This window comes from Geotrypetes seraphini, chromosome 1 (assembly GCF_902459505.1).
Source record: "Geotrypetes seraphini chromosome 1, aGeoSer1.1, whole genome shotgun sequence".
NCBI classification, from domain to species: Eukaryota; Metazoa; Chordata; class Amphibia; order Gymnophiona; family Dermophiidae; genus Geotrypetes; species Geotrypetes seraphini.
Genome location: NC_047084.1, coordinates 377,447,580 through 377,473,990, shown reverse-complemented (window position 1 = coordinate 377,473,990; position 26,411 = coordinate 377,447,580). Strand labels below are relative to the sequence as shown.

Genomic DNA, 26,411 nt, shown 5'->3' with positions numbered 1-26,411 from the left:
ACTGGGTAGGCCAGCTATGCTATAAACTTTATAAAACACATTATTATATTTTCTTATAAAGCACATATTTTAACTGAACTCTCCGACATCCTCAGCCTTTCCATTCACAAAAATAGAAGGAAGAAAAGTTCCCATTTCCTGCTGTCTCATGTCCCCGGCCTATACAATATTTTTTTTCTGCAGACCCTTCAAAAGTCTAACCAAATCCTCGATTCACTTGCATTATAAAGTACTGAGGATGCCATCTCTCCCCAATCCCAGGTCCTAAAGTCATTAATGTAATGTAATGTAATGTTAACCCCAGAGTCCAATTAAACCAGAATTAAACCATCTCATGCAAACTAATGCTGCCAGATTCAGGAAAAAAAATTTCGATTCGATTCAGCCTATTGAATTGGTTTTTCAATTCGATTTTCCTGCCCAGTTGGGTGATTTTTTTCAAAACTCCTGGTGGGTTTTATAGCTTTTTCACCCCCTTTGGCTTCTCCTAACCACACTGGCGCTGTGGTGTAAATAAAATAAAGAAACAAAAAGGACTTTTCCTCTCTCTGTTAAATCCTAGCTCACGTTTGCAGTCCAACACCAGCTCTGTCAGGATATACATTTCAAATCTGACATATTATAATCACAAAACAGAAAATAAAATTAATTTTTCTACCTTTTGTTGTCTGGTTATATTTCAAATCTTGTTGGTCCAAGGCTCTGGTTTTCTTCTGATAACTTGCTTGCCAGGGTCTCCTTCTTTCTTCTTTCTGCGTGCTAACCATCCATCTGCCAACTCTGTCCTCCCTTTCCATTTCCCTTCCCTCCCCAGGAAGTCTGGTATCTTTCCTTTTTTTCATCTCCCTCCACAGATCCACCTTTTCTTAACTACCCTTTCATCCGGCATCTCTCCCTCCTTCCCCACCACCCCAGAGTCCACCATCTCTCCCTTTCTTTTCCTAATTACCCTCCTATCCAGTATCTCTATCCCTCCTCCACACCATCCCTTGTGTCCAATTTCTCTTCCTTTCTGTTCCTTCCCTCCCTAAATCCCATGGTCCATCATCTCTCTCCCTCTCCTCTATTTTCAGACCCATTATTTCTTCCCCCCCCCCAAAGTTTGGCATATGCACGTCTCTTTGAACACCCCCTTCCCTCCGTGTACTTCTAAATCATGGTCCCCCCAAAGGCCTGTCCCCCCTTAAAGGTCTGCCTGTCCCCCCTTGAAGGCCTGCACCCCCCTTGAAGGCCTGTCCCATCCCCTGGTAGGCCTGTCCCCCCTTGAAGGCCTGCCTTCCTGTCCCCCCCTTGAAGATCTGCACCCCCGAAGGCCTGCACCCCCCCGAAGGCCTGTCCCCCACTTGAAGGCCTGTCCCACCCCCTTGTAGCTTCTCCCCCCCTTGTAGGCCTGTCCCCCCTTGAAGGCCTGCCTGCCTTTCCCCCCCTTGAAGGCCTGTCTCCCCCTTGAAGGCCTGCACCCCCACTTGAAGGCCTGCACCCCCGAAGGCCTGTCCCCCCCTTGAAGGCCTGCCTGCCTTTCCCCCCTTGAAGGCCTGCACCCCCTTGAAGGTCTGCACCCCCCCAAAGGCCTACACCCTCCCAAAGGCCTGCACCCCCCCAAAGGCCTTCCTGCCCCCCCTTGAAGGCCTGCACCCCCCCCCCGAAGGCCTGTCCCCCCTTGAAGGCCTGCCTGCCTGCCTGTCACCCCCTCCCCCTTGAAAGCCTGCCTGCCTGCCCGCCCGCACCACCCTGAGGGCCTGATGCCCCGACCCACCCCGATGGACCGCTCGCTCCCCTGGCCTCCCCGCACCACCTATGAAGCAGCCGCAGCAGGATCGCGAAGTCAGCGTCAGCGATCCCTGCGCTGCTTCCTGTGCCACGGTCCCACCCCTCCTCTGACGTCAGAGGAGGGGCGGGATCGCGGCGCAGGAAGCAGCGCCTAAGCAGCGCAGGGATCGCTGATGCTGACTTCGCGATCCTGCTGCGGGCTGCTTCACAGGTGGTGCAGGAAGGTCAGTGGGGCGAGCGGTCCTTCGGGGGTGGGGGGGACTGAACGGCAAGGCCGGGAGCACCCCCTTAGGGCTAGCACCCGGAGTGCACCGCCCCCCCGCCCTCCCTTGGTACGCCACTGTCCATTCCTTAAACGTACGTTGACCAAACCCACATTACTAAGACTCCCAAACAGAACCTGAAGTTCAAGCAACAATAAAAAGCATAGACATATTCACAAGCTTGTTGTTAGGGCTGGTTGAAACCAGTTAAAGCTGTTTGATCAGCAATGTAGCAACTGTGGTCTCTTTTTTTTTTTTAAACAGAGAAGGGAAAGAAGAAAAAAATTGAGACCCAGTCAGACCCTCTAGCAATGGAGGGAGGGTGAGGCAGGGACCTGGGGGGGCCCAGGTGTAACCCCTAAAGCCGGCACCATTCAGCCGGACACCCCTGTCTCACTGAAGAGAAAATCTCAACAGGAGAAATAGCATCACCATCTTACTGAAGAGAAACCTCAACAGGAGAAACAGAATGGCAGTCTCACTGAAGAGAAACCTCAACAGGAGAAAATAATGTTCCAGTCACAGCTAGAATTCAGGAGCTGGGAGATAGAGAATACTAGAGATACAGGAGGAGTGCCAGCCAATAGGACCACCTGTTAATCAGTTTCTCTATCTCCGCCTGCTGGTAGATGTGTGCTATCCCATTGGTCTCTGGATTCATCTGCTGCTGTTGCTAGGGAAGATGGCCTGATGAGGGGAAGAGATGCCCAAACTGTGGGACCCCCTGGAGCTGTGGTGCCCAGGGCAGCTTCCCTGTTTGCCCTCCCCTAACGCCGGTCCTGGCTGTGCTGAGTGAAGACAGCTGGACTCAGATTATGGAACTCTACAAGATTAGTACTGTGACTCCACCTGCCCTGGAACTGAAGAACTGGTATACTACCCTGGAAGAGGAAGAGATGAGAGCATCCCAGGGAGAGTAAGGACCAAAGCTTGAAATCCCTAAAATTTCTGGATCCGTGACCACTAGGAGACGTAAGGTGGTGGTGGTTGGCAATTACCTTCTGAGGGGTACAGAATGTCCATATGCAAACCAGACAAGATGTCCCAGGAGGTACGCTGTCTACCTGGTGCCGAAATCCAAGATGTTACGGAGAGTTTGCCAAGACTCATCAAGCCTCTTCAAGACTATTATCCGATGCTGCTCATCCATGTTGGCACTAATGATTATACCAGGTACCCCTGTAAATGTATCAAAAGTAACTGTTTCTCTGGGAGAAAAGATGAAGCAGTCAGGTATGTAGGTGGTATTCTCGTCCATCCTCCCTGTCTAGAGTAAAGTCCATGGCAGAGAAGCTCGCATCTCTGAGATGAATGCGTGGCTATGTGGATGGTGTCAGAGAGAGTTTTGGCTTCCTAGTCAATGTGATGATTTTCTAAGGGCTACTAAGCAGGGATGGTATGCATCTATCAAAGAAGGGAAGAAGTGTCTTCGGCAGCAGGCTGGCTAATCTACTGAAGAGGGCTTTAAACCAGAAGCAATGGGGCAGGTGCTTAGAGCCCTGGGTGAGTATAAGCCCTCAGGTAAGTAAACCACTGTATACCTCTACACCAATGATCTCAAACTCGCGGCATGGGGGCCACATGCGGCTTGCCAGGTACTATTTTGAGGACCTCAGTATGTTACCATTATTCTGGAACGTTGTCTGCCTCACTGCTGTAACCTCACGCAAGCACTTTCCTGCATCTGTATGTAATTGTGAGGTAGAGTGGAGAGGACAATTGCGTACAGACGCAGGAAAGCGCTTGTGTGAAGTTACAGCAGTGAGGCGGGCAACATTCCAGAACGTAAGGTAACCATTGGAGGCAGTGCAACTTGTGCATGTGTACGTAATCTCGTGAACTCTTGCAAAATTTGGCACCTCTCCTTGCGGTGACTGCTTGATGTAAGATGGTGGTTGTATCCCGGTACCGGAGGAGGTGAGAGCTGAAGGCGGTTGCAGAATCGACCACCGGACACTTAAGGCACAAGTTTTCCAGGCACAAGTTGGATATTGATTCTCTCCTCTACAAAAAAGCCTAGAGGACTACACCAAAATCTTGTCTCTTGCAGTTGATACTTTAGAATCTAAATCACAATTTTGCATGAGATAAAACTCTTTATAGTTTATAAATCTTTCCTTAATTGCTTCTGATAATTTCAGCTATACACAGCTGAAAGCAGTGCAACATTGTCACCAACATTCCTCAGCGCAGAGCTATCTTGTGACAAACACTGGAAATCTGGCGTGTCCCCTTTAATCAGGGGTATCTTCAGGACTTTTTGGTTGGCACTAGGCGACTGCCTAGGCCTAGGAGAGAAAAGGTAAGTATGGGTTCCCAAAACACCACCACTCAGACCAAATATTCCAAAGCAAAATAAGGTGTTTATTCTGACCTCAGCGGTCCAAAAAGGTGAAACATAAAAGGCAAATATTGGCAAAATAAATTCAGCTGAACAAAAAGGAAAATCAAAATATACAAGCAAAAATCCCATACAGGGTATCTTGTCAGAGTTCTTGCACTCTGATTCAGCAATATGCTTTATAATGGTATTCAAACATAACTCAAACTTCTTCTCAACAGTATTTGTTAGAAGCATAAAACATAAATAACTTCCAGCAGTCAAGACAGGGACTAAACAAACTTGTGTCACAGTAAAGGTTAGAAACTTTGTTTGGCAGTAAGCCCCAGCACTGCCTTGCAAAGAACCCTGGTCTCTTCAGCTACCTTCAGGAAGGCAAGGCAGCTGTGTGAGATCAGGTGATTAGCTGCCAGCAAACGGTAGCCACAGTATGTTTGCAAAATTCCAAACAAACTCATTCACATAGTTCACAGGTTCTATAATTTCAACCTTTACTTTTAGAAAAACATCAGTTGCCAGCATTCAGGTAAGTCAATTTCTGAAATCAAACTATTAGTTAGCTTCAAAAGCAAATGGCAAATTCTTCAGGCTTTCTGGCACAAAAGGAAAGGCAGAGAAAAAAAAACAAAAAACCCACATTCATTGCTTTCCAGCTACTCACTGCCTGGCTCAATTTGTGTCCATAAGTTCTAGCTGGTTCTCATGTACAGGACCAGCAACTTGTACCTCCATGCTTTCCACACAATCAGGAATCTGAAAGCTTGAGGTGGGGAGGATTTCTTCCACCTCCTGCATGGGCCAATTTGGAACTTCTGGCTCTGCTGCCTGGCTCCACAGCTCCTGCCCTGCCTTGGGCTGTGGGAGTGACTCACCCTGGTCACTCGCTCCTCCTCCTCCTCCTCCTCCTCCTGCTGGCCTCAGCCTGCTTTTAAGCATCTCAGAGCCAATCCCCTTCAGCCTGTAGAGGGGGATGGGCTTTGGTTCTAAAGCAGCCTTTCTCTGCCTGAGTTTACTCAGTGCAGCTACATTCCTTCTGGCTTCTCTAGCTGCCCTATAGCCTGGAGGCTGCTGTTGCCAGTCTGCCTGCCTCTGTCCCATACCACTATTACTCTGAATATAGGGGCAAGAGGGGTCAGCCTCAAGTTGACCGCCAGAATCAACCTGGTCAGCTCTTCTGCACCGGATCTTACCAGGGGCAAAACTAGAGCTGATGCTGGGTTTGTCACAACATGCAGAAAGTGAAAAACTATCTAAACTTCACTTTCTGCATGTTGCACTGCTTTCAGTTGTGTATAGCTGAAATTATCAGAAGCAATTAAGGAAAGATTTAAAAACTATAATGAGTTTTAAATCATGCAAAGTTGTCATTTCTTTAATATGACATTAACTATATTTTTGGTGGCCCTCCAAGTACCTACAAATCCAAAATGTGGCCCTGCAAAGGGTTTGAGTTTGAGACCGCTGCTCTACACGGATGGGAAAAGGGGACAATGTCTGGAAAGCAGTATATACTAATGTTTGAAGTATGGAAAACAGGATTCTGGATCTAGAAGCTGTGATTGAAGAACATTAGTTGGATATAGTGGTGATCACAGAGACCCATGACTGGGATGTAGTTATACTGGGCTATAATCTGTTCAGGAAAGACACGGTAAGAAGAAAAGGAGGGGGAGTAGAATTATATGTTAACGATCTTATTAAAGCCACACAATTGCAAGATCTGCAGGGCAAGGAAGAGGAAGGCAGGATTAATTCTTCGAGGGCCCCCTTCGAGGCGTACAAGTACACTGGGCCCCCTATCCCTATCCCTGCCCATGCCCCACCCCGCCCATAAGGAAGAGTCTACTTAATCTAATCATGTATTTGGTATAACTTATGGGCAGACTGGATGGACCATTCAGGTCTTTATCTGCCGTCATTTACTATGTTACTATATTAAACACGACGTCCCCTACTACCACCCCGTCTGCAGCCAGCGTTCCCTAGACAGTTCCCTACCTGCCTGCAGCTCCCGCCCTCCCCGGATCCCATGACACAATCCCTGGGCAGAGCCTCACTTACCTGCAGCTCGCCTTGCTCTCCAGGCTGTAACCAGCCAAAGACACCACCGCAGGATTCACTTTAAAATCTAGTCCTCCCAGAGCAGCCCGCGGAACTGCGCCCTGTACCACAGAGAGAGAGAGAGAGAGAGAGAGAGAGAGGGGAGATGCCGATGTCACAAGTGTGTCATTTTTTTCAAAGGGAAAAAGCAAAACCTCAGCACAGTGGCCTAACCAGCATATGGGACACCCGGGGCCCATAATTTTTTTGATACCCCCATCTGTATGAAAAACATGATTTTTAGAAACAATACACAAGTCGCACAAGAGTGTACCTAGAAAAACTGCAGTGAGCAGTACAACATCAATACACCCATTGTAAAGCTAAACAAGCTAGACTAGTACAGATCAATCCTGCACAGTCAATCCTAACAGAAAGCCATGTCTTTCGAACACACAGAACACAGAAAACATCCTCACCTAGTATGGAATATGTAATCACAAATTAACCCCTCCCCCTTTTACAAAATTGTAGTGTGTTTTTTAGCCTTGGTGGTAACAGCTCAGATGCTCATAGAATTCTGAGCATTGGAGCTGTTACCACCACGGCCAGCAGTAAAAAATGCAAAAGTGGGGATAAAATAGAAATACATAGACAAAGGTTAAATTGAACCACCAAGAAGCTGAACTCTGCAAAAAATGCAACACCACAGAAACAGTGATGCATCTCCCCTAAAGCAAAAAAACAAAACAAAAATATTTTTTCTATCGTGTCTTATCTGGTTTCTGCTTTCCGAATCTTCTTGTCACTCTTCATTTCATCCACTGTCTACCCTCTTTCTGCCCGTTCTATATGGCATCTTCTCTCCCTTCACCCTCATTGGTCTGGCATCCATCTTCTTCCCTTCCCTGGCATCTCTTTCCTCTCCTTCCCTTCCCTCTTCCACACCAAGGTCTGGCATTTCACTCTCCTCTCCCTTCCCACCTCTTCCATCAGCATCTGCCCCCTTTCTTTCCCTCCAACCCAATTCCCTCCAGTATTTTTCCCCCTTATGTCCCTCTCCTCTTTCCCTACACACCAATTCCATCAGCATCTGCCCTCTTTCTCTCTTGCCACCACCCTTCCATGCTCCTTTCTCTCTCCCTCCAAACAAATGCAAGGTCCCGTGCTTCCGGCTCTATTCTGAGCCTTTTGGCAAAAGGCAGCCCAAAAGCAGAAATCATTAGAACAGCTGGCGGTATGAACAGCAACGCGGTCGACAATGCTCCAGGAAGATCCATCCCCTTCCGACATCACTTACTTGCTTCGGAAGAAGTGACATCGGAAGGGGATGTACCGGCAGACGCAGTCATCGCGGGACCTTCCTGGAGCAGAGCCGGCCGTATTGCCGTTGACGCTGGGGGGAGGAGCTTGCACCGTTGATGTCACAGGGGGAAAGGTCGTTTCCGTTTGAAAAAAAAATTGCAAGGTGAGTTGACTTTTTACCTTCCTATAGTGGCCCCCCCCTCCCGACAGTTTTGGGCCCTAGGCACGTGCCTACTGGGCCTACCCATTAATCCAGCCCTGGGAAGAGGCAATGCGGATCAATTTGAAAAGAGGGAATGGTAAATATAATTACATTAATGGGAGATATGATAGAGACATTTAAATAACTATGTGGCATAAATGTAAATGAGTCAAGTCTCTTTCATTTGAAAGGAAGCTCTGGAATGAGAGGGCACAGGATGAAGTTAAGAGGTGATAGGCTCAGGACTAATCTAAGGAAATACTTTTTTACAGAAATGCTGGTAGATGCGTGGAACAGTCTCTTGGAAAAAGTGGTGGAGACAGAGACTGTGTCTGAATTAAAGGAAGCGTGGGATAGGCATGTGGGATCTCTTAGAGAGAGGAAGAAGAAGAGAAAATGGTTACTGCGGATGGGCAGACTGGAATGGATTTTTGGGCCCTGATTCTGCAAAGTGCTCCCAATTGTAGGCAGTGTAGGTGTCCTACAGCTGTCTAATCAGCCAATCGGGAGGCACTTGTTCTAAAAAAAAAAAAAAATGCTCCTCAGGCAGGCTGCCTATATTGAAGGCATCTCCAGGGAACCCAGAGAGGCCCGCAAGCCCGCCTAAGGCTAGGAGGTAGCATTAAGCGAACCTAGTCGGCCCGACGCGTCTCCCTAGCAGAACGGGAGATGCTTACAATTTAGGCTAGCAAAATGCTGGCCTACATGGTATGTAGACACGGCCGCTATAACTAATCGCGGCTAGGATCTCCCTGCCGTGATTAGTATAGCAGACGCGACTATGGCCGCAAGTCTCCCCTCCCCCCAGTGATCACAGCAGGAGGGTGCGCAACCCCTTCTGCCGACAGAACCTGACCTCCCTGAAGATAGTGGCAGGAGGGTACCCAACCCCTCCTGCCGGACTCCCCAACGACCTCCCGACGATCATGACAGGAGGGTACCGAACCCCTCCTACCAGCCCCCCAATGAACACCCCCAACCCTAGAACCCCCATTGGGCTTACCTGCAAGTTGGACCGGAAGGCTTCTCGCACGTCCGGCCAGCAGGCCCGCCTCCATCCAAATGAGGCGGGCCCATCCCTCCCCAACCCACATGATCCTAGGGCCTGATTGGTCCAGGCGCCTAAGACCCCTCCCACTATAGGAGGGGCCTTAGGTGCTTAGGTCAATCAGGCCCTAGGACAGGATCCTGTGGGTTGGGCAGGGGAGGAATGGGCCCACCTCATTTGGACGGAGGCGGGCCTGCTGGCCTGACGTGCGAGGAGCCTTCTGGTCCAACTTGCAGGTAAGCCCAAGGGGGGGGTTTCCGGGGTGGTGGGTTCGTTGGGGGGGGTCCGGCAGGAGGGATTGGGCACCCTCCTACCGGCGATCTTAGGGGGGGCTGTTGGGGGAGCTGGCAGGAGGGTTTGGGTACCCTCCTGCCACGATCTTTGGAAGGGCCGTTGGGGATCCGGCAAGAGGGGTTGGGTACCCTCCTGCCTTGATCGTCGGGAGGGGGGCGTTTGGCATGTTAAACCCGATTCTGTAACCGGCATCTGCAACATGGACGTCGGTTACAGAATCGGGTTAACTTTGGGCGGGTGTAGGCCCGATTCTGTATAGGATGCCTGGGACTGGCATCCTATACAGAATCCGGGCCTTGGTCTTTTTCTACCACCATGTTTCTCTGTTTCTTGCAACCAGAGGATTGTTGCAGCTAGTGGGGCTTGGGGATTTCCCACAAGCTCAGGTATTTTTAATTATTTCAGTTGACATGGGGGGTGGGGATATGGAGACTAAATGTGCCCACCAGTTTGCACAGTGCCCCATCCAAAATTTGAGGGCTAATTATGCCTCTGCTCTCTTGTTCCCTATCACTCAAACTTCCTCTGTGATGTCCAGCATTTCTATCCTTCCCTCATCCCTCTCATGATGCCTAGCATTCCTCTCTTACTCTCCTCCTCTGAACTCCTTCTCTCTCCTTCCTTATCAGTTTCAACATCTCTCTCCTTCATGATCTTCAATATGCTCTCCTTCATTCCCTCACCTCAGTTTCCTGAATCTTTCTCTCTTGATTTCTTGTAGATCAGTGTGTCTTTTCTTCCTGATCTCATAAATATCTGCTCTACCTTCCCCCCATTATCCAAGTTTCCAAGTTTATTAATTTTTTAATATCCCGACCATCAAGTGAATATCTGGCCGGTTAACAATGTTTTGTATAGGCTAAAAATATTATAAGATAAAGTGAACATAGATGACATAGACTAGACAAACTGGATAGTGAGGAAAGTGGGGGGAGGAGGGGAGAAGTTACAAAATTTAGAGAAAAAGGGGGGGTGGGGAAAGGATAGAACGAGAGGGATAGGGTGGCATTGTTGAAGCAAGTACTTATTCGCAGTAGGAGGTAGAAAAAAGGAGAAGGAGAAACAAAAAAGAGAAGATTTGAAAGGAGAAAAAAGTGATCTAGGTTCAATTGAAAGCATCTTGAAATAAGAATGTCTTTAAGCCTGACTTGAATTTAATTAGATTTTGTTCGTCCCGTAGAAATTGTGGAAGAGAATTCCATAGTGTGGGGGCGGTTACTGCGAAGTTGGTTTTTCGGGTGTAGTAGAATTCTTTTAAAGAAGGAATAAACAGGAGTTTTTGGTCGGTAGATCTTAGTATACGAGGGGAACTTTGTGGAATTAGTAGTTTATCGAGGAATAGTGGTTGATGAAAAAGTTTAATTTTGAAAGCGAGTAAGATGATTTTGTAGGTGATGCGATGATTGATGGGAAGCCAATGGGCCTCTTTAAGGAGGGGAGTGACATGTTCATATTTGCCTTTTTTATATATTAGTTTTATTGCGGAATTTTGTATTAATTGCAGTCGTCGTAGTTCTTTTTGAGGGAGTCCGTTAAGGAGGGAGTTACAGTAGTCCAACTGGGAGATGACTAGGGAATGGGTCAAGATGTTGATAGAGTCAGTGTTTAGGATAGGACAGAGTGATCGGATAATCCGAAGTTTAAAATAACAAGTTTTAACGACCGAGCTTATGTGGTCGTGAAAAGATAGTTCTCTGTCGAAGATGACGCCGAGAAGTTTAATTTTGGTTAGCATTTGTAAAGGTAAAGATTTGATTGAAATTGTTCCCAACAATGATTCAGATGATTTGATGGGAAGAAGAAGTCCATAGGATTTATCAATGTTGAGTGAGAGTTTGTTTGAATGTAGCCAGTCGCTTATGGTGTTTAATTTATTGTTTATTTCGGTTATGTCTGAAGCGTTAGTAGTATTGATAGGATGAAGGAGTTGTATGTCGTCGGCATAAGCGTAGATAGTAAATCCTATGGATTGAGCCAAAGTAAGAAGTGGAGATAGAAATAAGTTGAAAAGTAGAGGAGATAAGATTGAACCTTGAGGAATTCCAAATGTTTGGGGTATGGTAGGAGCAGTTTCGTTTTTTGCTTGAACTTTGGAGCAACGTTCGTGAAAATAGGATGTAAACCAAGAGAGGGCACTTCCGGTTATACCACAGTCTTTTAATCTGAGGAGAAGAAGGGAGTGATCGATAGTGTCAAAAGCCGCGGACAGGTCGAGGGAAATTAAAATAGTAGATTTCTGATGATCCTGATAATAGTGTATGGTTGAGATAAGTCCTAAGAGTGATAGTTCTGTGGAGTGTGAAGAGCGAAAACCGGTTTGACATGGATGTAGTGCATGGGTTTTTTCGAAAAAATCAGTTAATTGCGAATGAATAATTTTTTCTGTAAGTTTAGAAACTAAGGGTAAATTAGCTATAGGTCTATAATTTTTAGATAGAGTGGGATCAGTATTATTTTGTTTGAGTTTAGGAAAGATGAGAGCTGTTTTCCAGGCAATCGGGACCAAGTTCTCGGAAAGAGATTTGGAAATCATTTCCCAAAGGTATGGGCCGAAGAAAGAGTAGAATTTTTTAAGGAGTATCGGAGGGATACTTTCCAAGGGGTTATTAGTGGGATTAAGAGATTGTAAATTGAGAGATAGTTGAGATAAAGTGGGCATTTTGAAGCTATTGAAGGAGCTAAAGGGAAGTAGAGTCGAGTCAGCTGAAGTTTGAACAGAAAGTGTAGGTGATGAAGAACCTAATAGTGATCTGATATCTTTGATTTTAGTGTCAAAGTATTGTGAAAGTTCCGCTGCTGAAGGTAGGGTTGAAGTAGGTGGGTTTTGTTTTTTTTTAGAATATTTAGAGAGCGACTGTGCAAGACTGAAAAGAGTAGAGGAATTACGGGTAGATGAAATGAGCTTAGCATAATAATCTTTTTTAGTTTGTTGGATAGTTTTTTTATAAGAGGATGCTTTTTCTTTGTACTGAATGAGGTGATTGTTAAAGCGTGTCTTACGCCATTTATTTTCTGCTGATCGCAATTGTTTGCGGAGAAGGGCTAGTTTTTCGTTGTACCAGGGGTGGTGGTTTTTTGTTTTTTTTATTTTGGAGGATTGATTGTTGGTGGGTTTATGTTCGGATTTGGGTGCCAGAGAATCTAGTAAGGAGGATGTATGTGTTTCCCAAAGAGGGAATTGTTCAGAGAGTGAAAGAGAAGAAAAGTCTTTGAGATTTATGTCAAAGGAAGACTGAATGGTCGGAAGTGTTATTTTGTTAATGTCTCGAGTAAAAGGAATATTAGGTATTTGTTGATCGTGCTGGGGAAGTAATAGTAGTTTTAATTGCCAAGTTTTAATAGCATCTCTCTTTTCCCTCTTGCCCCCTCTCTCCCCCGATTGTCCAGCATGTTTGGTTTTCCCTCTTACTAGTTTATAATTCCACTATCCAGCTTATTTCCTATCTTTCTTAACTCTTTCCCCACCCCATGTAGTTGAGGAGATCTATGCAGTTTGCAAATAGTAAGCCAGTGCTTATTTGCAGTCCAGATAATGAAGAGCTATTTCACCAGGATGAGGATGAGAATGAGGGTTAGGAAAAAAATACTGGAAGAACAATCGATTGAGATGGAAATCAGTGATGAACTTTGGTAGGAACTTCAGATGAGTGTGAAGCACAACCTTATCATGATGGAACACTATGAAAGGTGGATCCGTTACTAACGATTGAAGTTCACTTAATCTTCGAGCAGAAGTTAGGGACAAGAGAAATACTACTTTCCACACAAGGTATTTTAAATGAACCATAGACATTGGTTCAAAAGGAGGCTTCATCAATTTATTAAGAAACACATTAAGGTCCCAAACCACTGAAGGTGGCTTAAGAGGTGTTTTGACATTGAAAAGACTTTTCATACATCTGGATATTAATGGATGAGCAGAGAGAGATTTTCTATCCACTGGTTGATGAAAAGCATTGATAGCACTGAGATGGACTTGAATGGAAGTAGATTTGAGGTCAAAGTCAGAGAAGTGAAGCAGATAATCCAGTATTGAGGAGACAAAGATGGATTTCGGATTCTGCTGATGCAGGTACACCAAGAAGAAAAACTTGACAGTTTTCTGGAAGCTTCCGAGAAGAGGTGAACAGGCTGAGAAAAATGGAGATCAGCTGAGCTCAGCCCGATAGGTACCAAGCTGTCAGGTGTAAAGACTGAAGATTGTGATGCATAAGAGATCCTTGACACTGTGTTAGAAGAGAAGGAAAAATTGGAAGAGTTATTGGCTCCATGGAACTGAGTTGAAGGAGAAAGGAAAACCAAGGCTGTCTGGGCCATTGAGGAGCTATAAGAATCATGGTGGCCGATTCCTGTTTGAGTTTGACAAGTTTGTTGAGGACCAGAGGAATGGGAGGAAATACATAGAAAAACTGATGTGTCCAATCTAGTAGGAAAGTGTCCGCGTCCAGGTGATGAGTCAAATACTGTCTGGAGAAGTGGGGCAACTTGTGATTTTGGGGATATGCAAACAGGTCGATGTGAGGCATTCCCCATTAAGAAAAATCTGATGAAGAACAGGAGAGTTGATTGTCCATTCATAAGGTTGAAGAACTCTGTTGAGTTTGTCTGCTAATGAATTCTGCTTTCCTTGAATATAGATTGCTTTAAGAAAAATGTTCCAAGCAATCGCCCAGTACCAAATCTTCTGGGCCTCCTGACAAAGAAGAAGAGAGCCTGTTCCTCCTTGTTTGTTTAAATATTACATGGCCACTTGATTGTTCATGCGGACTAGAAGGACATGACCTGAGACTAAATGCTAAAAAGTCTTGAGAGCATTGAAAATCATTCTGAGTTCCAGTAGATTGATATGATGGTGCTGGTCCCGGGAAGACTAGTGACCTTAAATATGAAACCCTTCCATATGAGCCCCCCAAGCATAAGTGGATAAGTCCATGGTGAGAATCTTCAGATGTGGAGGTTCTCACCTCTAGAAAGATTGGAAGAGCTCATCCACCACTGTAGCGATTGTCAGAGACAACGTGACTGTAATGTGCTGCAAAAGAGGATCGAGGGCTTGAGACCACTGAGATACCAGAGACCATTGAGGCATCTGGAGGTGAAGCCTTGCAAATGGAGTTACATGAACTGTGGAGGCCATGTGTCCCAGGATGACCATCATTTGCCTGGCTGAGATGGACGGGAGTTGAGAAATTTGCTGACAGAGCTGAATCAAAGCATCTTGCTGCTGCTGGGGAAGAAACGCCCTGAGCTGAATAGTGTCCAATTGTGCCCCTATGAACTGGAGTGTTTGAGAGGGCGAAGTTGTGACTTGGGAAAATTGATCTCTAAGCCCAAATGTTGATGGACGAGTATTGTTCGATGGGTCACTGAAAGGATGCCCTGAGAAGAAATATCCTTGATGAATCAATCGTCCAAGTAGGGAAAAACTTGAAGATCCTGAGAGTACAAGGCTGCTGCAACTACCACCAGGCACTTCGTGAACACCCTAGGAGAGGATGCCAGGCCAAAAGGTAAAACCTTATATTGATGATAGTGTGCCACCTGAAACCTGAGAAACTTCCTGTAAGCTGGATGGATAAATGTGAGTGTAGGCCTCTATGAGGTCCAGAGAGCATAGCCAATTGTTGCGATCCAAAAGAGGATACAAAGTCGCTAGGGACATCCGAAACTTTTCCTTAACTATAAATTTGTTGAGGCCTCTGAGATCCAAGATCAGTCGATGACCTCCTTTCTTCTTTGGGACAAGAAAATAGCAGGAGTAAAATCCTCTGTTCTTCTGTGCTGAGGGTATATTCTCGATGGCATTGAGGAGAAAAGAATCTATTTCCTGAAGAAGAAGAGATATCTGATAAAGATTTGAAAAAGACTCTCTTGGAGGATCATCTGGAGGAACAGTGAGGAAATGAAGAGAGTACCACTCCTGAATGACCCTTAGAACCCAGAAGTCTATATTCATCAACTCCCATCGCTGAAAATAGAGTTGAAAATGACCTCTGATTGGCTGTGGGAGGGAATGAAACAAAGGAACAGTGGCTATGCTCTCTAGAAGCCCATCAAAAAGACTAAGTGAACTTCAGAGGAGCTGCTGGTTGAGATTATGGGGTACATTGTGCTGTTTCTTCTGCTGCGGTCAAACAGGAACAGAAGGTTTAGTTGAAAAATGCCTCTGATAAGAACAGGAAGGTTTAAAAGACTTTATAGTAGCTGGTCTTGTTTTGGATTTGACCAAAGCATTCCAATGTTTCTCATGGTCAGTGAGATTTTGGGTGGCATTTTCAATAGAGTCCCCCAAATGTTCTTCCCCCAAATATGGGATATTAGCCAATCTGTCCTGGAGATTAGTATTAGAGAATGACACGAGGAAAAAATCTGTCCCTGTCACTGCCCATCACCGTACCACTGTCCCTTCACCGCCCCGACCCCTCCCATCCCCTTCACCGGAAGTTGCGTTAGAGGAGAAGTTTCCGCCCACACACACGTGACTGCAGGCACAAGCAGGCTTTGCCAGCTTCAGTAAGTTTCTTTTCTAAAGCACCGCGAAGGTAAGGGGGAGGAGGGAGGGAGATAGATTTGGCCATAGGTAGGTAGGGAGCCGCATGCGATCATTGACCGCGTGCCTTCCCTCCCTTAAATGCGGAGACAAGGCCATTCACCGCTCCATGGGGCAGTGGATGGCCTTGTCCCTGTGCCCACAGTGAGCACTAACCCCCCCCCCCCCCCGTTTCGGCGGGTTATCCGCGGCTAGCCACAGGTAATTGCTATCATGTCATTCTCTAATTAGTATCCATATCTGCCACTTGAAACCAGGCTAAGCATCTCATGGCTACAGACATGGCAGAGGCCCTGGAAATCAATTCAAAAGTATCGTCAGCAGATAGGACCATATACTTCCATAGTTGAGTGAGAGTGTGAATAATGGACTGAAACTCCTTCAGATGTTTAGTAAGAAGATATTTCTGAAAAGAAGGAAATTTATTTAGAAGATGTTTCATGTAACAGGAAAAATAGAAATTGTAATTAATGACCCTGTTTGCCAACAGGGAATTCTGGTTTAAACTCTGGATGGATTAGACTTCTTTAAAGTAGATTTCACCACTAATGATTGGTGCTGAAGCTGTTGCTTGTCAAAACCTGGAATACAGACGATTTTGTAAAGAGAGTCCAACTTTCTGGGAGCCATAGGTATAGTGAGAAGGATCTCCCAGTTCTTATGAAGAGTCTCTTTAAGGATTCCATGCAATGGGAGTTTTAAGAGCTCTTTAGGAGGCTGATCATAATGTAGCATCTATAAAAATTCAGCACTATATGCAGAATCAGCCTCAAGTTTGACAGAGAGATATTTATCCAATTATCTAATAAATTTGGTGGCAGAAAGTCTCTCAGTGGGAGATTTCACTCTAGGAGGAGACTGGCATGGAGATTTTTCCTCAGACATGTCACAAACCTCAGTAGAGGAAATGGAGAAGTCAGCATCTGAATCAAACTGAAGATGCGGACTTCTCCATACGGTTGTGAAGATGAATTGTTTGCACCGATACCCATCAGATGATGAAGTTGAAGCTGAAGTTGTGGACTGTGGACGTTTAGAAGCATGGTCAGGATGCTTCTTTTTGGACGAAGTCAGCATGGAAGACTTTGTATGTTCAGAAGCATGATGAGAAGAGTAATGTTTCTTACATGGGATCAGTGTTAGAGACCTGTGACATTGGGAAGCATCTGCAAGAGAATGGTGTTTCCTCTTGGAAGAACATTTGCTGGAATGAGAAGGCAATGATCAACGATGCCTTGATGAACTTAAATGACAAAAAGATGCTGTGCAGTATTGATGAGATAATTGGTGTTAAGAGGTACTTCGATGAAGTACCGAAGAGCCAGACCTCATAGTGTCATGCTCAGGCTGAGCCGGTACCAGAGCAGTCAGTGCAGAGGTCATAAGGTGAAACATGTCACCAAATTCTAAGTGGAAAAACGCATCCAGCTTTTCCCAAAAAGACAGCACCGGTACTGTCAGCTTTTCTGCCGGTACCAAAGGTGCTTCGGCTCGTCTCAGAGAAGGTAACTCCAATGGAAAATAAGCGAGTCTTAAGAGAGGTTATCACTTGGCCGGCATGATTGGACTCGATGCCATAGTGGCCTGCGACATGGACCGGGCAGCTGGTGGCTTCTTAACAGGCTTACCAGAAGGAGCGATGTCCTCCGACACCAGTATTGGTTTTGATGGCTGGGAAGTTTTATCGACGTTCATGCTGGTGCCAAATAACTTTTCCTGCTTTAATTTGTGGCTTTTGATGGTATAATTCTGAAGCAATGAAACTACAGGCCGGTGAGCTTGACCTCGGTCCCGGGAAAGATGATGGAAGCGCTGATTAAAGACAGCATCTGGGAACACATCGAAAAAAATGGGCAGCTAAAGTCGAGCCAACATGGCTTCTGCAAGGGCAGGTCATGCCTCACAAACTTATTATACTTCTTTGAGGGGGTAAACAGCCAGGTGGATAGAGGGGAATCCATAGACATTTACCTTGACTTCCAAACAGCCTTCGACAAGGTACCACACGAAAGACTGCTAAGGAAGCTATGGAACCACGGGGTGCAAGGGGAGGTCCACCGATGTATCAAAAACTGGCTGGCGGACAGGAAACAGAGGGTTGGAGTAAAGGGCCATTACTCAGATTGGCAATGGGTCACGAGCGGAGTTCCACAGGGGTCGGTGCTGGGACCGCTCCTGTTCAATATATTTATTAATGACCTGGAGGTGGGAACAAAATGTGAGGTTATTAAATTTGCGGATGACACTAAACTATACAGCAGGGTCAAAACCATTGAGGACTGCGAAGACCTCCAAAAAGATCTGACAACGCTGGAAGAGTGGGCCAAAAAGTGGCAAATGAGCTTCAACATAGGGAAATGCAAGGTCATGCATGTTGGGAAAAAGAACCCGATGTTCACTTACAAGATGGAGGGATCACCGCTAGGGGTGAGCAACCTTGAAAGAGACCTGGGAGTGATGGTGGACACAACATTGAAGGTGTCGGCGCAGTGCGCCACAGCCTCAAGGAAAGCGAACAAAATGTTGGGTATCATTAAGAAAGGTATCACGACCAGGACGAAGGAAGTCATCCTGCCACTGTATCGTGCAATGGTGCGCCCGCACCTGGAGTACTGTGTCCAGTACTGGTCGCCATACCTCAAGAAAAACATGGCGGTACTTGAGAGAGTCCAGAGAAGAGCAACTAAGCTGATAAAGGGTATGGGGGACCTCTCATATACTGACAGAATGAAGAAGCTGGGGCTTTTCTCCCTGGAAAAGCGACGACTCAGGGGAGATATGATAGAAACCTTCAAGATCATGAAGGGCATAGAAAAAGTGGACAGGGACAGATTTTTCAAACTAAGGGGAACCACAAGTACAAGGGGGCACTCAGAGAAATTGAAAGGGCAAAGGTTTAGAACAAACGCCAGGAAGTTCTTTTTCACCCAGAGGGTGGTGGATACATGGAACGTGCTGCCGGAGGATGTGATAGGCAGAAGCACGCTACAGGGCTTTAAAGAAGGTCTGGACAGGTACCTGGAGGACAAAGGGATTGAGGGGTACAGATAGGAGTAGAGGTAAGGTTATAGGGACAGGATTAGAGGTAAATTATAAAATTAGTCAGAGACCACTGTTTAGGCAGTGGGCCTGATGGGCTGCCGCGGGAGCAGACCGCTGGGCAAGATGGACCTCTGGTCTGCCTCAGCGGAGGCAACTTCTTATGTTCTTATGCACAGGACTCAACATGATGTTCCAGGCCCAGGCACTACAGACACCAACAATGTGGGTCGGTGAGAGATATGGGCTATTGACACCTGCTACACTTCTTATAACCCATCAATGGATGGGACATCGATGGGAAGAGCACCTCAGGCAAATCAAACTCAATGACTGAGATGGACATGTAACACTCTGCTCTCTAGACTAGCCCACAGTTTCTTCCTTGTTCCTCTTCCTCCTTCCACTGTTATGACTCCCTTACTCCCCCTCCTACTGGTATTAACGATTCCCAATCTCTCCCTAAGTCACTGAATCCCTTAACACCTCACCACTCACTCTTTAAACCCATTGCCTCTCCCTTCCACTTATCCTCTTCTCCACTCTAAAGATCCAACAATTTCTCCCTCTCATTCGATCATCCAGTCTTTTCCTGCTTGAACTTCACCCACGTCACAGCAGCAGGGCTTCTCCTACCCTCACCCATACCACTTTCACCTCCTCTAGCTCTCTGCCTGCAAGAGGAAAAAAATAACCCCCGCTTTATTATTTTTTTTTAAAGAAAGAAAAAAGGGAGAAAAGAAAATACATGAGAGCGGGAAGGCAACAAGGCAAAATTGAATGACATTCAAAAAATACAACTTAGCTCCGTGGAAAACTAAAAACTGAGGAGACTCAAGCCTAGGTCGGGCAGGAAGGCACTCTCGCAAGTGTGGTGCGGTCAGTCGTGAACTTTTTTAAAATCTTAATGAGGCAATACACTTTTTAACCTGTCTGTACCAGGGCTCCAAGGATTACGTCACCAACATATGAGAATATGCTGCCTGCTTGACTGGTATAATGGATGTTTCCTGTCTTATAGGTGGTGAAGGGTGCTGAATCCAGATAGATGCAGCCTTTCCTGGGATCAGAATTGTACGATCCTGGTACATCCCGACACATCCTGGCATATCCTATGCTTCTGATGGGGAAAGAGTGTATGGAATGGATGTTTTCTACCTTATAGGTGGTTGAGGATGCTGAAATCAGATAGATGCAGCCCTTCCTGGGGTCAGAATTGCAGGATCCTGGTAAATCCTGACACTTCCTGGCATATCCGGTGCTTCTGATGGGGAAAGAGTGCATGGAATGGATGTTTTCCTGCCTTATAGGTGGTTAAGGGTGCTGAATCCAGATAGATGCAGCCCTTCCTGGGGTCAGAATTGCAGGATCCTGGTACATCCTGTGCTTCTGATGGGGAAAGAGTGTATGGAATGGATGTTTTCTACCTTATAGGTGGTTGAGGATGCTGAAATCAGATAGATGCAGCCCTTCCTGGGGTCAGAATTGCAGGATCCTGGTACATCCTGTGCTTCTGATGGGGAAAGAGTGCATGGAATGGATGTTTTCTGCCTTATAGGTGGTTGAGGATGCTGAAATCAGATAGATGCAGCCCTTCCTGGGGTCAGAATTGCAGGATCCTGGTACATCCTGTGCTTCTGATGGGGAAAGAGTGCATGGAATGGATGTTTTCTGCCTTATAGGTGGTTGAGAGTGCTGAAATCAGATAGATGCAGCCCTTCCTGGGGTCAGAATTGCAGGATCCTGGTACATCCTGTGCTTCTGATGAGGAAAAAGTGTATGGAATGGATGTGTTCTGCCTTATAGGTGGTTGAGGGTGCTGAAATCAGATAGATGCAACCCTTCCTGGGGTCAGAATTGCAGGATCCTGACAGATCCTGCTAGATCCTGGATATCCTGCCCCATCATGTCCCAATCCCGCCGCCAATCCCACCCTAACCCTGCCCCCACTGCTTGCCGGGTTTTCAAAAGCCATCTGGATCTCCAGATGTCCTCAAAAGGAGGGCATTTCTGGGGGAACTTGGATGTCTCATAACCCTATAGATAGGTATCCCTCAAAGCCACACAAAAAGCAAAACTGTGTTGCAGCTGGTGTAACTGCAGGCAGAAGCGTTTTGCACTTCTTTTACAGGATGTCTGAAGTTAATTTACATTCTGGGTTAAAGTTGAAAAACTCATGTCCAAGAAACATGGGCATAGAACAATAATCTATAGTGCACCTTGGATTCATGTTAATTTTGAACCCAAGCATTTTCTGGTAGAAGACAGATTCCAACTTTTCAACAGTCTCACACATTAGTCCATCCAGAAGGTGTTGATCTTCTCCTGCTGCAGGTTTAGAAATATTAATGGAAGGAGGAGGAGCTACATCCTTCTGCACTGTTTTAAAAGACAGTAACATTAACTTGCCTAGGGGAGCGTGTGGCACTGTGGTTAAATCTCCACCTAAGCAAGCCGAGGTTGAGAGTACAAACCCAGGCTGCTCCTTGTGACCCTGGGATAGTCTCTTAACCCCCCCCCCCATTGCCCCAGGTCATTAGATTGATTGTGAGCCCCACCAGGACATGCAGGAAAAAATGCTTGAGTACCTGAATAAATTCATGTAAACCAGGGGTGCCCACACTTTTTTGGCTTGCAAGCTACTTTTAAAATGACCAAGTCAAAATGATCTACCAACAATAAAATAAAAAAAAAAACACCACAAAACACATTGTACACAGAGAAAATGTTAATTATCATTTGAATTCGGATTTTTTTTTCAGAGGTCAAGGCAGATGACTTTAAAATATGCAATGTCACCTCAGTAACAACTATACTAAAATAGACAAATATACCCCCTCCCCTTTTACTAAACCGCAATAGCACAGAGAGCTACACTGAATGCCTTGTGCTGCTCTTGATGCTCATAGGCTCCCTGCGCTAAAAACTGTTATTACGGTTTAGTAAAAGGGGGCCACAGTGCAAAATATAGGCAGCAGATATAAATTCTCAAAACGTACAAGTGCCGGGCCCACAAGATTTCACTTCTGACGTCAATTCTAACATTGGGGAGGATGTTCCAGGCCAGCCAGGCAGCGATTGGCTGGCCCAGAACTTCTTCTCCCTCCAACGTCATAATTGACAGCAGAGGTGAAGTCTTGTGAGTCCGGCGCTTGTACGCACCAGGCCTGGCTTGGAGAAGCAGCAGGGAGAAAAAGATCGCAAAGGCAACGCGATCGATTCGCATTGCCTTTGAGATCTACTGGTCGATTGCGATCGACCATTTGGGCACCCCTGATGTAAACCATTCAGAGCTCCCCTGGGTGAACAGTATAAAAAATTGAATAAATCTGAATAATTAGTTTCAATAAGTTTGACCAGATTACTGAAATTCTAAATCCAAAGTATTGCAGTTCTTTTTTTTTCCTCTGTGTGATAAGTTATAGCCTATTTTTTACTGCCCCTCTGGCTGTCATTCTGCAGGGAGTCCCCGCGCTGACGTCTTCTTCTCTGCCGGTCTGCCCACACAGGAAGAGAAGAACATAGGGGCGGGACCGGCAGAGAAGGAGAAGACGGCGTTGTAGGGGACTCCAGTAAATGCATAGCAGCAGCTGTGGCAATCAAAAAAAGAGGAGGTCTGCTGTTAAGGTGGACCAGGGTCCTGGAAAATCCTGCAATTTTACCAGGATCTCAATACAAGTCTATGAGGATCCTGCAAATCCTGGTTTTACCCAGACCCGGTAATTTAGTTAAGAGCGTGAGGCCAGGGGGAAAGGCAAAGGACGCTGCAGCACTTCCCGACTGACCCTCCCCATCGCCCTTTAAAGAAGGAGCGACAGCGGCAGTGGACAGCCAGCAAAGGCAGCGCTGTGTAACCCCCCACATTATAGAGAAAACGGAACTTTTCCCGAAAAAAAAATCAGAAAAAGTTCTGTTTTGCGAATACTAACCAATAAAGTGTGTGTGTGTGGGGGGGGGGTTGCTACCCCAAACCCACCGTCTGAGCTCTTTACAAATTACTTTTTCCCCCGCCCGCTTCTGTCTTGCGTCGAATTGTCGGCACGCTGGCTTCTTGTGCACCACTGACATGAAACCATACTACAGAATACAGTGGAACCTTGGTTTACGAGCATAATTCGTTCCAGAAGCATGCTCGTAAACCAAATTGCTCGTATATCAAAGCAAGTTTCCCCATAGGAAGTAAGGGAAACTGCTTTGATTGGTTACACCTCCTTCCCCCCCCCCCCCCCCCCCTCCACGAGGTTACCAGCGCTGCTCAATTTCCGTGGTACTTAAATATCCGCACAAGTTTCCAACAAAGGTCCAGAAAATTGCAACGCAAATGCCAATCAGTAAAGGGAAAATTTTAAAACGAACTCAAAACCAATGGAACATAGCGAAACACTTACCCTCTGCTGGCTGTAGTGTGGAATCCAAACTGGAACTGAACTCGAGGGCGAAATTTAAAGGGTTTAGTGCTGTGACGCATGCGTAAAGCAGAGCTAAGGCCCGGTTTCAAAAAAGGGCGCGAAAAGAAGTTAGGCAATTACGCATGCGTCACAGCACTAAACCCGCTCGTAAATTTCACGCAGTTTTGATTCCATCGCAGACAACGTCAGAGGCTAAGTGGTGGTCTATTTTCATCATATCTTATTTCATGGTTACAGTATTATTATTTGTCAAAAGGGAAATTATCTTGTAATGTTTTCTGGATTTTTTTTTCGTTAGCTTAAACATGGCTTAACTTGCTGTCAATGGGTCAGGTCTCGTATGATAGGACCAGAGAATCGGGTCTGGGTAAAACCAGGATTTGCAGGATCCTCATAGACTTGTATTGAGATCCTGGTAAAATTGCAGGATTTGCAGGATTTTCCAGGACCCGACCTCCTCTTTTTTTGATTGCCACAGCTGCTGCTATGCATTTACTGGCGTTCCCTACAACGCCGTCTTCTCCTTCTCTGCCGGTCCCGCCCCTTATGACACGCTCTTCTCTTCCCGTGTGGGCGGACCGGCAGAGAAGAAGACGTCAACGCGGGGACTCCCTTTAGTTTAGAATGCCAACCAGACGGGAATAAAATTCACAAAGATTTGGTTGATCCCCCTGAATGCCAGATTGTGTCCAGTAAGGAACCCCTGTCAACTTTTGTTGATGTGCTTTTACGTCCTCTGGTATTCATGAGTTTTTCTTATTTACGTGATTCTTCACACTTTTTAGCGAAACTTTCTAACATCACTACTGTTAATGAGATTACCTTTTTTGTCACGTTTGACATCAAATCCCTATACACAATCATTCCACAGGCAGAAGTCACTGCCATCACTAGGGAGTTTGTTCAAAACAACATAACCAATCCTAGGATTCCAACAGACTTCTTGGTTGAATTAATGTCCCTTGCAATAAGGAAGAACTATTTCAGATTTCTGAATCAATTTTTTCAACAGATTTTTTCAATAGCAAACTTGTTTATGCAAAAGTTTGAAAACAAGTGGTTCATTAACAACCCTTTTTCCAACTGGGTTTTAACATAGCTGCGTTTCATAGATGATATATTTGTCAGAGGATCTTGAGTCATTTCATGTATGGTTGAATTCTAGACATCCAAAGGTCGAGTTTATTATGACCTGTCACCCTAGTCAGATATCTTTTTTGGATGTACTAGTCACCAAGGATGAAGGGATGATCAAGACCACAATATTTAGAAAGACCACAGATAGGAATACATTTCTTGATTTTTCCAGCAACCTTTGAAACGCAGCCTTCCAACTTCTCAGTTTTTCTGATATCGTCGCCTGTGTTCTGATTTTAATGATTACAGATCTAAAAGTAAACATCTATATGCAAGATTAAAAACAAGATGTTATCCTGGTCCAATACTTAAGAAAGCCTACAAAAGGGCAAAGTTTCTCAACAGGGACCTCTTATTCATTCCAAGAGTTAAAGACACTAATGATGATGTGGTCACATGTATTTTACAATATTCTCCTAGAATGAATGCAATTACGAAAATCTTACGGAGACACTGGGAGATCATGGAGCTGCATCCTTTGTTTAAGGAATCACATTTTAGGATTGCATTTACACGTCAGAAAAATTTTAAGGAGATTTTAAGTCCCTCAGATGTTAGTTATACACAAGCAAGCTCTTCTAAGACCACCAATCTACTAACTGGGCACTCGAAGTGTGGAGCATGTATGACCTGTGAAGAAACCATTGAGTTAACCAACAATTTTATACATCCTGGCACAGGTCAAAATTTTGGTCTTAAACATTTGATGTCCTGCATAACCACCTTTGTAGTTTATGTAATTATCTGTCCTTGTTTAAAGATTTATGTTGGACAGACTACACGCTCATTTAGAAGACGCATGACGGAACATAAAAGCTGTCTACACAACAATAAAATTCAAGCTCCACTAGTGGTTCACTGTTTGGAACACAACCATAATTTCAGTGATTTGCGCTGTTGTGTTATTGACCATATTGAGGAAGATGCTAATAATAGACCTCTACGTTTATTACAAGCTGAACAATTTTGGATTCATCTTTTAAACAGTGAGGAGCCTGTGGTTCTGAACCAGAAATTAGATTGGAGTGCAGTTTATTAATATCGAAACTTTTTGCTTGATGTATTATTTATAGTTTTGAAAGATGTTTTGTTTGTCTCGTTCTCTTTAAAGGTGCTGAATCCAGATAGATGCAGCCCTTCCTGGGGTCAGAATTGTAGGATCATGGTACATCCTGAAACATTCTGACATATCCTGTGCTTTTGATAGGGAAAGAGTGCATGGAATGGATGTTTTCTGCCTTGAGGATGTTTCTTGGTTGAAAGTGCTGAAACCAGATAGATCAGGGATCTCAAAGACCCTCCTTGAGGGCCGTAATCCAGTCGGGTTTTCAGGATTTCCCCAATGAATATGCATTGAAAGCAGTGCATGCACATGCATATTCATTGGGGAAATCCTGAAAACCCGACTGGATTGCTGCCCTCAAGGAGGGACTTTGAGACCCCTGAGATAGATGCAGCTCTTCCTGGGGTCAGAATTGCAGGATCCTGTGCTTTTGATAAGGTAGGAGTACAAAATGTGGATGTTTCCTGCCACTGCCCCCCCCCCCCCCTTCACTTTACTTTGTATGCTAATTTTATTTCTTCTTTCTGGAACATATTGATTGTATTTTATGCCTCTTTCAGTCTCCCACAATCACTCCCTGCAGCAGCTTCCACTATTTAGCTCTGCAATTTGCACCAACTGTGTTGTCTGATTTTCTGTCATTCTGCAGGAAGTCCCCTCCCCTTTTGCTGACATCATTGTCTTCTGTCAAGCCCACCCATAGAAGAATAGGACTGCATCATAGGGGGCGGGACTTTACAGAGTAATTCCCCACTGAAAGTCAGCCTGTTGCTGTCATTAAAAATGAGCATTCCATTCATAAGGTGGTCTGCCCTACATCCTGGAGATCCTGAGAATCCTGCAAATCCTGGTTTTTTACTATGTTCCCAAGCAGGTTGCAGTTTTGCGTTTGTTTTTGAAACATAGAGGGCACCGTACTGTGAGGAAGAGGCTGTCTCTTCCTGGGATCA

At 45.5% G+C, this 26,411-nt stretch overlaps 1 long non-coding RNA gene across 1 annotated transcript in view; it reads right to left on the bottom strand.

The window, feature by feature from the left end:
• LOC117360781 overlaps nucleotides 1-6,536 on the bottom strand; it is a 38,185-nt gene extending 31,649 nt beyond the window's left edge. The window contains exon 1 of the long non-coding RNA XR_004539517.1: nucleotides 6,436-6,536. This is a non-coding gene — a long non-coding RNA (uncharacterized LOC117360781). The remainder of the gene's footprint in view (nucleotides 1-6,435) is intronic.
• Between the last annotated feature and the right edge of the window lie 19,875 nt (nucleotides 6,537-26,411).